The sequence below is a fragment of the Prorops nasuta genome, unplaced genomic scaffold (assembly GCF_024137725.1).
Source record: "Prorops nasuta isolate Cenicafe-Biocafe unplaced genomic scaffold, Cenicafe_Pnas_1.2 PNAS00001, whole genome shotgun sequence".
Taxonomy (NCBI): Eukaryota; Metazoa; Arthropoda; class Insecta; order Hymenoptera; family Bethylidae; genus Prorops; species Prorops nasuta.
Genome location: NW_027116798.1, coordinates 12,892,731 through 12,907,333, shown reverse-complemented (window position 1 = coordinate 12,907,333; position 14,603 = coordinate 12,892,731). Strand labels below are relative to the sequence as shown.

The 14,603-nt window shown below is 32.7% G+C and overlaps 1 protein-coding gene across 1 annotated transcript in view; it reads left to right on the top strand.

The window, feature by feature from the left end:
- Window positions 1-14,603, top strand: part of LOC136779621 (leucine-rich repeat-containing protein let-4) — a 1,178,420-nt gene that overhangs the window by 22,869 nt on the left and 1,140,948 nt on the right. The gene's annotated exons all lie outside the window — the stretch shown is intronic.

The window sequence follows — 14,603 nt, the reverse complement described above, 5'->3', positions numbered from 1 at the left end:
GATTTTACACTAGTGAAAATAATTCTTATCGTCATTATTTTTTAATGATCTAGCTATACTATGTATACGTTTTAACTATTCGAAATGTTTTCTTGTCGAAAATGTCGGCTTTGTTCAAACGACATGCGAATATAACGGCGCGCGGAGTGTTAAGTACCGTCAAAGGAATAGCGACAATACTCTTTTGATACCGCATCTGTTCGGTGCTGATCTGAAAATGTTAGATCAATGCCGACTTTTTTTGAGTATTTTATGACCGCCAATATCTATAGCAATGAAGTGTCGGTTTGAAAGCTCAGTCGTTGATAAACTCTTGTCCAGTGTTGAATGCACAGTTCTGAATATAAAATCATTTTAATAGTGTAAAACGTTACCAAATATATTTTCCACATTATTTTTAGTAATCTTATAAAGATCAAAATGGACATTGTGGAAAGTTTAGTGTCTATTCTTCAAAATGAAAAGTACAGAAATCTTTTGGACAGTAAAGGATGTCCTGCACCTCCAAGCTCAAACTTCTACAAATCATTGAGCCAAGAACTTAAAGCACTAGGACATCTTAAAAAGCCGAAATATATTTATGTTATTTTAAAACAAAATCGTTATGACGTAACCAGCAAAATTCGTAAGTTTTTCAATATTGTTTATGATGAATCTTTTCAAGATTCTTCGCTCAATAGCACGATTGAGAGAAGCAATATACATTCAATTTGCTTCATTTTAACAATTTCTACTGAAACATTGCTTAAAATAAAACCACAACTTCTGTTATATTCAGCAAAAGATAGAACATCCTCTAGTCGACATTATGGCATGTTTTCTTGTTATAAATGGACCGATATCTTATACGATTTGATATACAAAGAAACAAAACTTCCTTGCGCACTTTCTTTTAAAAGGTGTAAATTTTCTAATGTCGGCATTTATGCTGCAGTTTTAGCTTATTGTTCTGATTGTCAGTGTACATTTACTGGTAATATAATTAATAAGCCTCTGGTTGATAATAACGTGCGTATGGAATGTGAGCTACGAAATTTTGATTTTGAAAAGGATCATAACAAGAAACGTCAATTAAAAGGATATCGACGTAAAGAAATCGCAAAAAAATTAGTCGAAGGTAATAAATTATCATGCATTTATAGGCGTGAAGAGGCTGATAAATTAATGCTTTTTGGTGATAGAGAGCCTGCGCATTTACCTAACACAGCGGTTTTAAGAAAAGCTAAAGAAGAGCAATCAAATACGTTATTGAATATTACCGAAAAAAATCCTTTCTTAAGTATTTTTAACTTAAAATATTCTGCATATCAAGGATATATTCATTCTATTGGATTAGATCCCTTTTTCGTTCATTATTGGACTACTGAGCAGCTTGCATTTTATATGCAATGGCCCTCTCTGGTTTGTATAGATGCAACCGGATCAATTGTTAAAAAGGTTAAAAAACCTAATGACGAACTTTCATCGCACATATATCTTTATCAAATTGTTTGTGTAAATAAAGAAGTTACTTTACCAGTTTTTCAAATGATCAGCGCTGTACAAAATAGTAATGCGATAGGATACTGGCTAAACGAAATACTACGTATTGGTAGGATTCATTCCACAACCTTTCCAAATCCTCGAGAAGTGGTATGTGATTTTGATAAAGCATTGTTAGGAGCAATATCAAGAACATTTGCACGGTGCAATGATTTAAAACATTATCTTGATTGCTGCTACAAATTTTTAATAGGCGAAACATCGTTATTGCCTTCATCATTTTTACGTCTCGATATTTGTCATTACGTAAATAACATATGTCGCTGGAACGCTTTGAAAAAGCCATCAAATCCACAAGTTCGTCAATTTTACAAAATTGTTTTAAGTCAATTATCTGATGAAATTGACTTTTCTCAATTGAAAAATGTTTTAAGATAACTATTCATTTTATGTAATAGTGAGTTTTATGGGAATACGGAAAATGGACACAGATCTCTTGCAGAAGAATCATATGGTTTTTTAAAAGATAAAATCAAAGGTTTACATCAGCTCGAATCTTTAGAAGAAACTGAAGAAAACGACAATTTCTTTGATTTATTATCTTCTGAAGAGATAAAGAGTTCCGAAATATCTATTTGGGCAGACGAATTTTATAAAATGTGTTTGAACGAAGTATATGCTGCTGTAAATGGACAACTTTTAAATCCATATTATTCTGCTGATGTCAGTAAAAAATTAAAAAGTATTTTAATTTATTTTCCTTTATATACGGGTGTAATGATCACTGGTTATAAATATGGTACATTACGTGCTTCATCTGCCTCAGTCGAAGGGGAATTTAACGATTTGAAAAACAGATTTTTAAAAAAATTTTCAAAGCCCTTAAGAGTTGATAAATTAATTTCTGCGCACATTCAGTCATTTGCTGGACGTTTGAAATTAGCCATTGCGAATTCAAAATCTGATTTTTCACATAATGATACTAAAATTATGTCGTCTAAATTGTCTCCTCACGCCAATATTAAATTTGACTCAAAAACCAATGAAGTTCAAGCTACACTTGACTTAAAAGTAGAGAGTGAAAACGACAGCTTCAATCTCGATGATCCTGGTTTTGGTCATGAAATAGAAACTCATAATCAGCCAGAAAGAAATGTAAAGAGTGAAGATTGCAGTGCATATCTCGATGATCCTGGTTTTGGTCACGAAATAAAATCTTACACTGAGCCAGAAGGAAAAATAGTGATTTCAGATGATATTAAAAATCTCTATAATTGTGGTTTTGATTCTGAAATAAAAGAATTAAATTCAGAACACAATTGGAGGCAAAAGAACGATACTAAAAAACAACGGACTTACCTTAGCGCATATCCAGGATGGGACTTGGAAAATGTACAAAATCAAAAGCTATCAGTAGGAGTTATGATGAATGGAAACGTATGCTCTATTCTTAATATAAATAAAAAAAAAGTAATTGTAAAAAATACATGTGGTTTTGATAGCGTGATGCATATTTTGGCTTCAGCATGCATCTACGAAAATTTTAAAATGATAATTGAAAAATCCACATCTGAAAGTTTAGATTTCGTAAAGACTTTCATAAAATTAGGTCCCTGTGTTAATTTATATAAAAAGCGAGCACAGATTCTACGAAAAATTTCACAGTTGAAGATAACAGAAACAGAAAGCATTACAACAATTGACTGCGTTTCAAACATTTCAAATTTATGTACATACCTTTTCCCGAGTAATCCTAGTTATACAGAGACCAAGAAGTGCGCTAAATGCAATAAAATTACTAAGAGATCCGGCACTATACTTCCCTTAGATTTAAATGTTATATCATCCTTAGGTATTTTCAAGCTCTCAACTTAGCAATTTTTCTCTTATAAAAATCTATTCATATCAATGATGCGGGAAATTAGATGACACAATAGTAAAAGGACAAGCGAAGGAGTTTACTTGCAACAGGCGACATAAACAAATTTTCACAGGGAAATTCTGATTGATTTTATTAGTATCATCTGATTTCTCGTAATACTGTCTTACTTTAGCATTATTTTTGATTGAATGATATTTCTTTTAACATTTTCTATTTAACTTAACATATTTGAGTAGATGTGTGAGTATACATTGGTATATTAAAAATACAAACTAACTTCTGCTATAGGTTTGTCAAACTTAAATATGGCGATAAAAGCTGGTAGACCAACAAATCTACGATGTTGTGAAGTTCCAGCTGAAATATCTATTGAATATAATAATATTCTTTTCATTGAATGCACGGAATTTGGGATACGATACGCAGCTGCCTTAAATGATATGCCAGCTAAACTTTTGTTAGAAGATAAAGAATACACACTTGTTGGATACGTTAATTATTATGGAGGAATCCGGGCCACAACAATCGGACATTACACAGCAATAATAAAGAACCAGGAAAAATATTTGGAGATTGATGATTTTAAGAAGAAACCCCAACCACTAAAAGGAAATAAATTTATACACCCACATTTATGCATTTATATAACATTATAAAACTTGTCCATTTTTTCAAATATAGTAAGTAAATAAAAAAAAAATTAAACACGTTAATTAATACGCTGGCAATGTTACCTACTATCCCTTCCTGACTTTTACCAGTACTGCTACTTGTGTATAGTGTTTTACTCGCAAATGTGAGCTTAGACAGGAAATTTCAGGTCAGATATATGCTGAGTCTGGATTTTATTGCAATAAAATTAATTTCTGGAGGTCCCATCAAGAGTAAACTACCCTTTCCTGACTTGTACCAGCGATACTACTTAGGTACTTTTTTGTACTCGCAAATATGTGTCTGGATTTGGAATTTCAGGTTTGGTACAAACTGCTTCTCGATTTTATTGCAAAAAAAGGGACTTTTCACTATCATGTGGTAAGATAAAGTACCCCTGTTTAAATTTCACCATCATTCATATTCTAGTTGCTGCTTGTACTAATTTATATTCCTGTTCATGCAAGATTTCAAAACGATCCAGTGATTTTTTGGCGGAATATCGAAGAAAAACTATATTTTTGGTGCGGCTTTTGTTAATTAATTTTCTCAAAAACTATTGAAATTATCAAAGTTTACGAAACGGTACAGAACAGTACAAGTTAAATGTTTTACAATGCCATGCTAAAAGTATAAAAATCTAAAATGGCGGGGTTGACGGAAGATCGTTTTTTGTGATTTTTTTCGAAAACTGACGGTTCGACCGAATTTTTTCAAACGGTACAATGTAGCAGTGTTGCCAGAAAGTAGACCGTCGGTCTACAGAATTTCCCCCTCCACTTACCACCACAGATGCAGGCTCGCTTGCGTGAGCCATCCCCGCTTCTACCGCTGCTCGATGGTCACGAACACAAGTAGAAGCGTCCGTACATGTGTCGACTGGCTTCGCTCGCTCTCGCCTATCCTCGGATTAAAGAGAGAGCGGAGATACTTTCTCGGACCTCTCTGTCTTTCTCGCTGTTAGCGTCTAGCAGAAGTTCGAGGCAAAATCTTTCCGCTTCGCTTTGCCGAAAATCTACGAATATTTTGTTATTTACATTTGCAGCCTAATGCCTTTATACATGTTTTTCAGCATTTTATATAAGCATTGACTTATTTAAATCAATAATAAATTAAGGAAATGCGTATTTGATATATAATAATTATTTTAACTACAATTTCATCGTTATATTTCGCTTATTTCCGTAAAAGCTGCATTTCATTAATTTATTATTGATTTTCGTAAGTCAATGGTCATTAAAAAAAAATTTAATTTAAAAAAAAAAAAGTAATCGGCAGGAATCGAACCGGGATCCACGAATCGCCACGCGGTTACCTTACCGCCTAGACCACAAAGCTTCTTCGGTGCACCGTAGGCAGAAAGTCTTCTTAAGGACTTGAAATCTTCTTTTGCACCGTATAAATAAACGAGCAACCGACAGCTTTATTCATTATTATTCTGTCATAATGGTACAAAAATTAAAGAATAATTAAATATTGAATAGTTTTCAAAAGCTGTTCCAATAGCCAAGGACGGAAACTACGAGCGTTGATTATATTTATCTTCGTTCTTGGTTATTGGAACAGCTTTTGAAAACTATTCAATATATAATTATTCTTTAATTTTTGTACCATTATGACAGAATAATAATGAATAAAGCTGTCGGTTGCTCGATTATTTATACGGTTCAAAAGAAGATTTCAAGTCCTTAAGAAGACTTTCTGCCTACGGTGCACCGAAGAAGCTTTGTGGTCTAGGCGGTAAGGTAACCGCGTGGCGATTCGTGGATCCCGGTTCGATTCCTGCCGATTACTTTTTTTTTTTAAATTAAATTTTTTTTTAATGACCATTGACTTACGAAAATCAATAATAAATTAATGAAATGCAGCTTTTACGGAAATAAGCGAAATATAACGATGAAATTGTAGTTAAAATAATTATTATATATCAAATACGCATTTCCTTAATTTATTATTGATTTAAATAAGTCAATGCTTATATAAAATGCTGAAAAACATGTATAAAGGCATTAGGCTGCAAATGTAAATAACATAAAATATTCGTAGATTTTCGGCAAAGCGAAGCGGAAAGATTTTGCCTCGAACTTCTGCTAGACGCTAACAGCGAGAAAGACAGAGAGGTCCGAGAAAGTATCTCCGCTCTCTCTTTAATCCGAGGATAGGCGAGAGCGAGCGAAGCCAGTCGACACATGTACGGACGCTTCTACTTGTGTTCGTGACCATCGAGCAGCGGTAGAAGCGGGGATGGCTCACGCAAGCGAGCCTGCATCTGTGGTGGTAAGTGGAGGGGGAAATTCTGTAGACCGACGGTCTACTTTCTGGCAACACTGCAATGTAGTACAAAGCGAGTACAGTGCAGTACAATCCTAAAATGAGAAAAATTTAAAAATGGCGGGGCTCGCCAAAAAATCATTTTTTTCGATTATCTCAAAATCTAGCGGTGCGATTCGATTATTTTTAACGGTACAATATGGTACAAAGTGGGTACAAATTGGTACAACACAAAAAATATTGATTTTTAAAAATGGTGGGGCTAACTTCACGTACATCTGACTTTAACCTAAAATTAAGTTCAAAAACAGGCCTTTAGATACTATAATAGTAACCTGCATTGGACTACTTAGAGCCAAAACAGATCAAAAGCAGGTAGTCGTAGTAAACCGTTAAAGTTTTATTAAGCAACTTATGTCATCTAAGGATATGGGGGAGGAGAATCATGTACTAAATAAACTTGTTGTAGAAAGCATTGATCGGAAAACTACTCTTGTTTAATGTCCGACACACTGAGGGAAAACCTTCCGAACAAGGCAGGGAAGAATAACCCTCGAACAACCAATACAATTTTAACGTATAATTAAAAACAATTTACCTTGGTGAAATATTGAATCCTGCTTATTTAATAGTAATCTACCCACGAACTTAGGCAGGTGATTATTATAAATCAACTTATTATGTATATTACGAACTAAGGTCCTGATACACAGTGTGTTCGCTGCTGTGTCCCAAGCCAGAGAGAACGTCTCCTCTCGCTACACTCGGATTCTCGGCGCCCCCTTGGGCGGTCGTCACGTGACTCTCCGATCTATCACGAAAGCGAACGAAGTGACGATTGATCACAATTATCAGTCCATCCGGTCCAGGGTGAACTTCCACTACTCGTCCCAATGGCCATTTTGCACGAGGGAAACGATCATCTTGAATAATAACAAGTTGTCCCACAGCAAAATTTTGTGAAGGTCCCCTCCATTTGCTACGTTACTGAAGGTGATGCAGGTACTCCTGAGACCAACGTCTCCAGAAATGTTGTCGAATCATTGAAACCAATTGGTATCTAGACAAACCATTTTCTAGAATTTCAGGAATTGGCATTTCTGGTATGATATGGCTGGAAGAGCCTATTAAAAAATGGGATGGCATTAATATTTCTAAATCTTCCAAGTCCCCAGTCATTGGATAAAGGGGTCGTGAATTCAAGCACGCTTCCACTTCAGTAAGTGCTGTAGTAAATTCTTCGAAGGTGAGTTTATGTTCACCGATGACTCTAAGAAGATGGTGCTTAGTAGCCTTTACTCCAGATGCCCACAATCCGCCAAAATGTGGCGAATTAAGTGAAATAAACCTCCAAGAAGTGCCCTGCATAGATAATTCTTCCGCAATCTCATTGTAGAACTGGGAGGTTGTGCTGAACATACGCTGCAATTCCTTGTCAGCTCCTTGGAAATTTGAGCTGTTGTCACTGTAGATCTTAACGCAAAATCCTCTTCGACTGACGAAACGGCGATACGCACCTAAAAACGCTTGAGTAGATAACCCGTGTCGAAAAATATGTCTTGATTTTGACCTAAAGTGACCTGATATTAACCTAAGATGGTCTGATATTGATCTAATTACGATAATTTTGTAGTTCAAAAATAGATAATGGTCGAATCCTGATATTTTTTTGAACTAGCTGTTAGGTCGAAAAAAGATCATGGTCGAATTCTGATCTTTTTCTGAACTAGCTGTTGTGTCTAAAAAAAGAGCATGGCCAAATCATGAACCTGATTTTGCGCTAGCTGTTAAGACAAAAAGAAATTACGATCAAATCCTGAACCTAATTTGAACTAACTATTAGGTCAAAGATAGATCAGAATCAAATCTTGAAAATTTCGGATTAATTATTAGGTCAAAAACAGATCCCAATCGAATCTTGAACAGAGTTTGAAATATCGCTACAAGGTCAAATGTAAATCACTATTCAATTTTAATCTAGTGGTTTATATAATGAATAAAACTTTTTATAGAGCGCTGGATTTCAATCATTAATCCTATAACAATAAACACAACCAGAGTTAGAAGTGATCTTATATATATTATTATTTTTAACTCTGTGTTGATTAAATTATTGAATTTTTAAATAAATAATTTTCTTATGTTTTAATAAATTAATTTACACTACTTTTACAAGTAAAATGATTCTAAATACTACAGAAACTGGATTAAATTTATTTGTGTGTAAAACATTACATCCATTCTTCTAATACTGTAGTAACTTTTTTTCTTCTAAATAACTTATTGTTTGAACTACAATTTTTGTAATAATATATGCTGCATGTTTCGTATATTTTCCCTGGTTAGGCTCCTTTGATATTCCCGAAACTATAGGGTTAATCATTGTTTAGTAATAGAACACAGACTAAGGTGTATCGCTTACACACAAAAAATATATGTAATGATAATAAATTATTATACATATTTCATAAAATTTAATTACTGAAATTATTATACATATATATACAAATAATTGATTAGTAAACATTTTAAAATTTATTTATTCCTTTTCTAATGAGTTTACTGACTCTGCAATAAATAAATTATCATTCAAATTAAAAAAAAAGTTAACTGCTATAATATGACTAACAGAAATTATATTTATACTATTGGATAAAATACATTGATGTATATATTTGAGTTCAATGTTATTTGTTTTAAGGTTTCCATGTATTTTAAATAAATTAACTGCTGCAAAATGTCTTCCATTGCAAAGACATTCATTTCCTTTGCAACCACAATTTGTTACTTTCATGAAATATAAAACTTTAGCAAAAGAGCGTAATCCGTTTTCATTTAAAAATGATATACATGAAGAATTGGTTTGCAATTGTTTACGGTATAAATGAGCAACATATAATTTTTCATTTTTTAATATTCTGTAGTATTGTCTTATGGATATATTTTCATTGTTAGCAGGATCTAACAGTTTTTTCAAATATTTCGGTATAACTTGTAATTTTGTGTAGTTTCCAACTACATAAAAGGTGTGGAACGATTCAATAATCTTCACCTGCTTTTTATATTTAAGAGCAAATTTTTTGATTGGTCCATTTGCCAGTTGGCTGACTGTATAGAAGTACTTTAAAAATTGCCAATGTGAAAATAATATTTGGGAATCTATATTTGTAGTCCCATGAACAAGTTTGGTTAGTTGCCCATTAATGTTTTCAAAGGGAAAGCACGAATGAGTCCACAGTGGTCCAAATTTTTCAACTTCCTGGGACAGGTGCAACATTAAATGAATATTTATGGAGCAGAATTGAAATCCATATAACTCTTGAAATTCTTTAACAAAAGCTTGTAACATTCTGTTTGCATTTCTTATTTGTTCTTTGGAAATGCTATCTCCATTTAGTAACGAAATGCCACTAACAAACAGCATATAGTGGCTAAAATATGGAGGCGTCAATATTTCTCTTAAAATAATAGGAGAATAATAAAAACACCAGCATTTCAACTCAGACGCTTTCCAATATGAAAATTTATCAACGCTTTTCATCATGCGATGAACAAATTTTGGAGGTTTCATTTTACGTAGTTTCTCATTAACCACTTGCATCATCGGACGAATGGAAAATCTTTTATTTGCATGAGAAGAGTCAAACCACAATATTAAGAGCTTTTTAACAACCCCTTCGAAAACTGCGTGCATCGAATCAATTGCCGTTCCTTCTATATAGTTAGGCATTATATGTGCTAATGAACAAGGCCCCTTTATACCTTTGACCGATGTGAAATTCTTTTCAACCGATTTTCTTTCGACTGATTGCGCAGCATAATGGAGTGTATCTTCAAGATTCCTATTTTTCCAACAATTTGTATATTTATAGATTCGTGTGAAGCCTCCAGTTTCTGTTCGACAAACCTCTGACCGAATGTCACAATTTGGGCAACCGTATTCACCATTGAATTGCTGGATATTTAAAAATAAACTTTTTGCAGGGAGATCACAGGTTCCACTTATCAGCATACAACGGATTACATAAGATCTACCTGTATATGGTATTTTAATTTTCACACCAATGTGTAATTCTTGAAGCTCATCTTTTAATGATTGCACAAACAGATTTGCAGATGGTTTCGCTTTACCAAACCATAGTCCAGCAAGTATCGTATTTTCCCGAAGGCTTCTTAAGCAGTATGGTAGCTCATTGATTCGTAGATAAAACGGCCAAACAGATATATTTGTAGAAGTAAATATAGAAACACCATCCGATGACCAAGTGAACGATATATTATTTCTTTCTTTTAAGAAATCTGTGTTTTGTCTATATATATATCCATCACAAAAATCTTCTATGTTATCGGTATTACTTTTCTCCATATCGAATCTACTATGTAACTCGGTTAAAATTTCTGCTCGTTTAACAATTTTTTCAAGTTGACCCTTAATTGACAAACGCAGAAAATATTCATTTTTGCTATTGCTTTGACAATTTTCACAAAAACTTCCATTTTCCTTTAACGGAGCTGTACATTCTGTACAATAATAATATTTTTGTATTTTGTTATTTTTATATTGGAAAAATTTCTGCATTCGATAAGCAGAAAGGTTTTTAAACCCTTTTGCAGGACAGTGTAACCGAATCACCTCCAACAAATGTTCTACACAGGTTGTAGTCAGATGGTGTATAGTAACCAAAGTTTGAATTAATATAAAACTTTCTTCAACCGTTAGTATAGCTCCATCATACAGCTTCTGTTGATAATAATTATCTTTCTTACTTTCATCGCTATTTTCTATATCATCAATGCTGTTATCATCGTCAATTTCTCTGTCATTCTCATTCATATCTCCGTGAATGCTATTATTCTCGGAATCATCTGTGTTTTCATAATTATTTTCAATGTTAGAATTATCTGTGTTTTCATCATTATTATCAATTTCAGAATAATTTCTGTTATCAATTATTTTAGCAATATTTAGTTCTTGGTGAAAGTCCTCGTTGTTTTGAGTAAAGCTCAAAGATGGTGAAATAGGAGCAGAATCTTCAGTAATAATTCTTAAATCTAAGATTTTAGACTCTTCAATGGAATCAAATGCAGGTGGCGATGAAGCTGCGGAGTCATCTTTAATACTTTTTAAATATTTATATTGGCCACCACTGGAAAGCTCCGAAAATCGTAGTCGCATTGTCTTTTAAAATTTAATTGTGTAATTATGCGAATACATGCAGTCTCTTTTACTCGAACGTCACCTTGATTATCGGCTTAAGTTGTCCACTCCTATTTTTGAAATATTTAAAAATTAGAATAATTATGTTGGTATAAATAAAATCATTACAAGGTGCGATCCAACTAGCCTACAAAATTAACACAATCTGCTATAAATGGAACATTGCACGTAACACAAATTAAATACTTGTAATCAATTATGCCGATTTTTAGGTTAATTGGAAATACCCCGTTAATAGCATAGAATAGTACAGTGGTGTATGGAATACAAAGATATAAATTTATGTCATAAAAGTTATACTTACCTTGCAAAAGAATATTATTTTTTTTATAGCTTATCAACTTTGCAGCTTTATTGTAAAGGAATGCACTTTTATAGGAGTGATCGATTAATATGGTTTGCGATTTATAAATTAAAGCAAAATTTGCAATTACATTTCATGTTTATCAAAAACTTCGTGAATGTGCATAGAAAAATCTGTATAACCATATAAATCATACTAGCGTCTTGCAGTATCAACGTCGTCTGGGGGGTAAAAGCATATGTGTTTTTATTACATATACTATATTATTTTAAATGTGCTACATTAAGGCGTGTCCACACTTGTAACTGCGTCGCGTCGCGAACGGCGTCGCGAACCTCACCTACATGTTGCTATTTCAATGTGACACAAATAAATTAAAACAGCAGCATGTAGGTGATGTTCGCGACGACGTTCGGTTCGTTGTTCAGTTGCAAGTCTGGACACGGTCTTACGTACTTCGCACATAGAAAACAATTAAATCAATCAAAGTCAATCAATTTACGAAAAATACGTAGTTCATTTCGTTATCTTCGTAAATTACGATTTGCTTTGTGTCAATTTGTGACAAAATTTTAAAAATGCCTTCGTTCGCTCTCATATATTGGATGGAGTCAGCTACGCAATCGGTAATTTCGCTTAATAGTATCCCCAAAGGAAATCGACAAGAAGGTTCCATAACCAAAATCAAGTGGAAAGATATTACAGGCGTTATTAAGCAATACGAAGCAAAAATTGTTAAAATCAGTGGTAAGTTTAAAGAATTACCTATAATAATAATTGTAAGGTTATCAACTTAAGTCTTTTCAAATAATATAACTCATTACCGCTTTAAATTGTAATATTTAAATTTATATAATATTAAATACAGATTAACGTAACCTAGCATTAATTATTATAATGAAAATCTGATTTTTTTTTAGATGATGAAGCTTATTTGCATAAAGTATGTATTGATACTGACGGGAAATTAATCGATCCTAATAAAAAAGCATTTACTGCAAGTGTGATGAAAAAACACTGTAAATTGAAGTCTAATATTAGGAACATTAAACAACGGAAAAAACGAGCCCAATTAACAATAGAGGAAAACTTATCTCATGAAAACAGCATTTTTGGGGATGAAAAGCATAAAAATGACACAGCGGTACTATTTAATGCCATAGAAAAGAGTTCATCTATAGCAAATACTACAGATAGTAATTATCAATCGCAAAAATCATGCTTTTTAAATAATTATACAAATGCCATTTTTCACTCGTCTGATTCGGAAAGAGAGAATTGCCATCTTACAAAAGAAGAGAACTTGCAAACGAAATCTTTCATTAAGAATAAAGAGCGACGCCGAAAAGAGACTCAACTATCATTAGAGAAGGTCTTATTAACGAGAAAAAATAGTTTTGATGATAAGAAAAGTAAAGATACCGCATCTATGCAATGTAGTTCGACCACAAGAGGGTCAACCATAAGAAACGCCCGAGATTTGAATTATCAAGTGCAAACACCAGATTTTGCGAATGATGAATTAGAAAATGTTATTTCGCATTCGTCTGACTCTGACAACGAGAACGAATGGATCGAAGAGAACTCTGAATTACAGGATCCGGTGAAAACCCTTAAACAATGCAAAAAACGATCACCGTTAACAATAAGGAAAACTTTATTAGAAGAAAGTAAAATTTTTGCTGATAGGCTGGATAAAAATACCACACAGGCACAATTAAATACTACAGAAAAGAGTTTAATAACCAGAGATCTCGCAGACTGTAGTAAGCAGCTTCAAATAACAGAATTTTCGGATAACAAAGAAAATAGTGATATTTCTGATTTATCCGATGCAGAAAATGAGAGTATGAATAAAGAGCCTGATGATGCAAATAGTATTCAAAATAACGAATTTTCTTTTATAAGTCAAGAAGGTATTTGTTTTTATTATTCTAATTAAAATTTCAATATTTTATTTTAACCTTTATTATAACATTTAATGTTTTTATAGTAACGCCAGAAATTATCAGGTTTACAGAGCGCCTCTTACAGCATTTAAAGAAAATGTATGCCATGAAGATTAAACATAACCCTAATGATTTGTCGAAGGCAAGATTTTGATTATATATATATATATACACACATTTAATTATTTAATGTCAAGTTCTTAAACATTTCTATTTTAGATATTAGATGTAATATTTACTAATGATTCTGGACGGGTATGTTGAGCTATTTGCCATCACATTTCTTCATTCAAACGATAGTTTTTTTTATTACAATATAAGCATCGTTTGTTCTTAGGTGGAATTAACTAGTAATTCAGGAGTTTTTATATGTGCTAGAAGATTGAACGCTATTAATGTCAGATTTGCACATCATGATAGCTGGAAAAAATTACTGACTGAATTATTGATCGAAATGTATGGCTCTGCATTAGGTTATTTGTCAGCAAAAGGAAATCGTGATAGACTGGGAATCCATCCAACAATTTTTAATGCCATCTATGGTATAATTGGTATTCCTCATTAATTCCTATTTGTTTTTACTAACAAATTCTATATGCAAATCTATAATTTTCTAGATTTTATAAATGAGAAAACAAAGAATATACTTGACAAGGGAATATATACAAAATATATAAATAAAATATGTTCTAACCGTTGTGCAAGGAAAGGATCTTTGTTAAGAAAAAATACTAAACTAAAAAATAAAAATTTAGAAAGTCAGGCATCTGTGAATGAAAATGTTTAAAATATTACCATTTATGAAGGTAAATAATCGATCTACTTTTGAACAAAGAATAAGCTTAC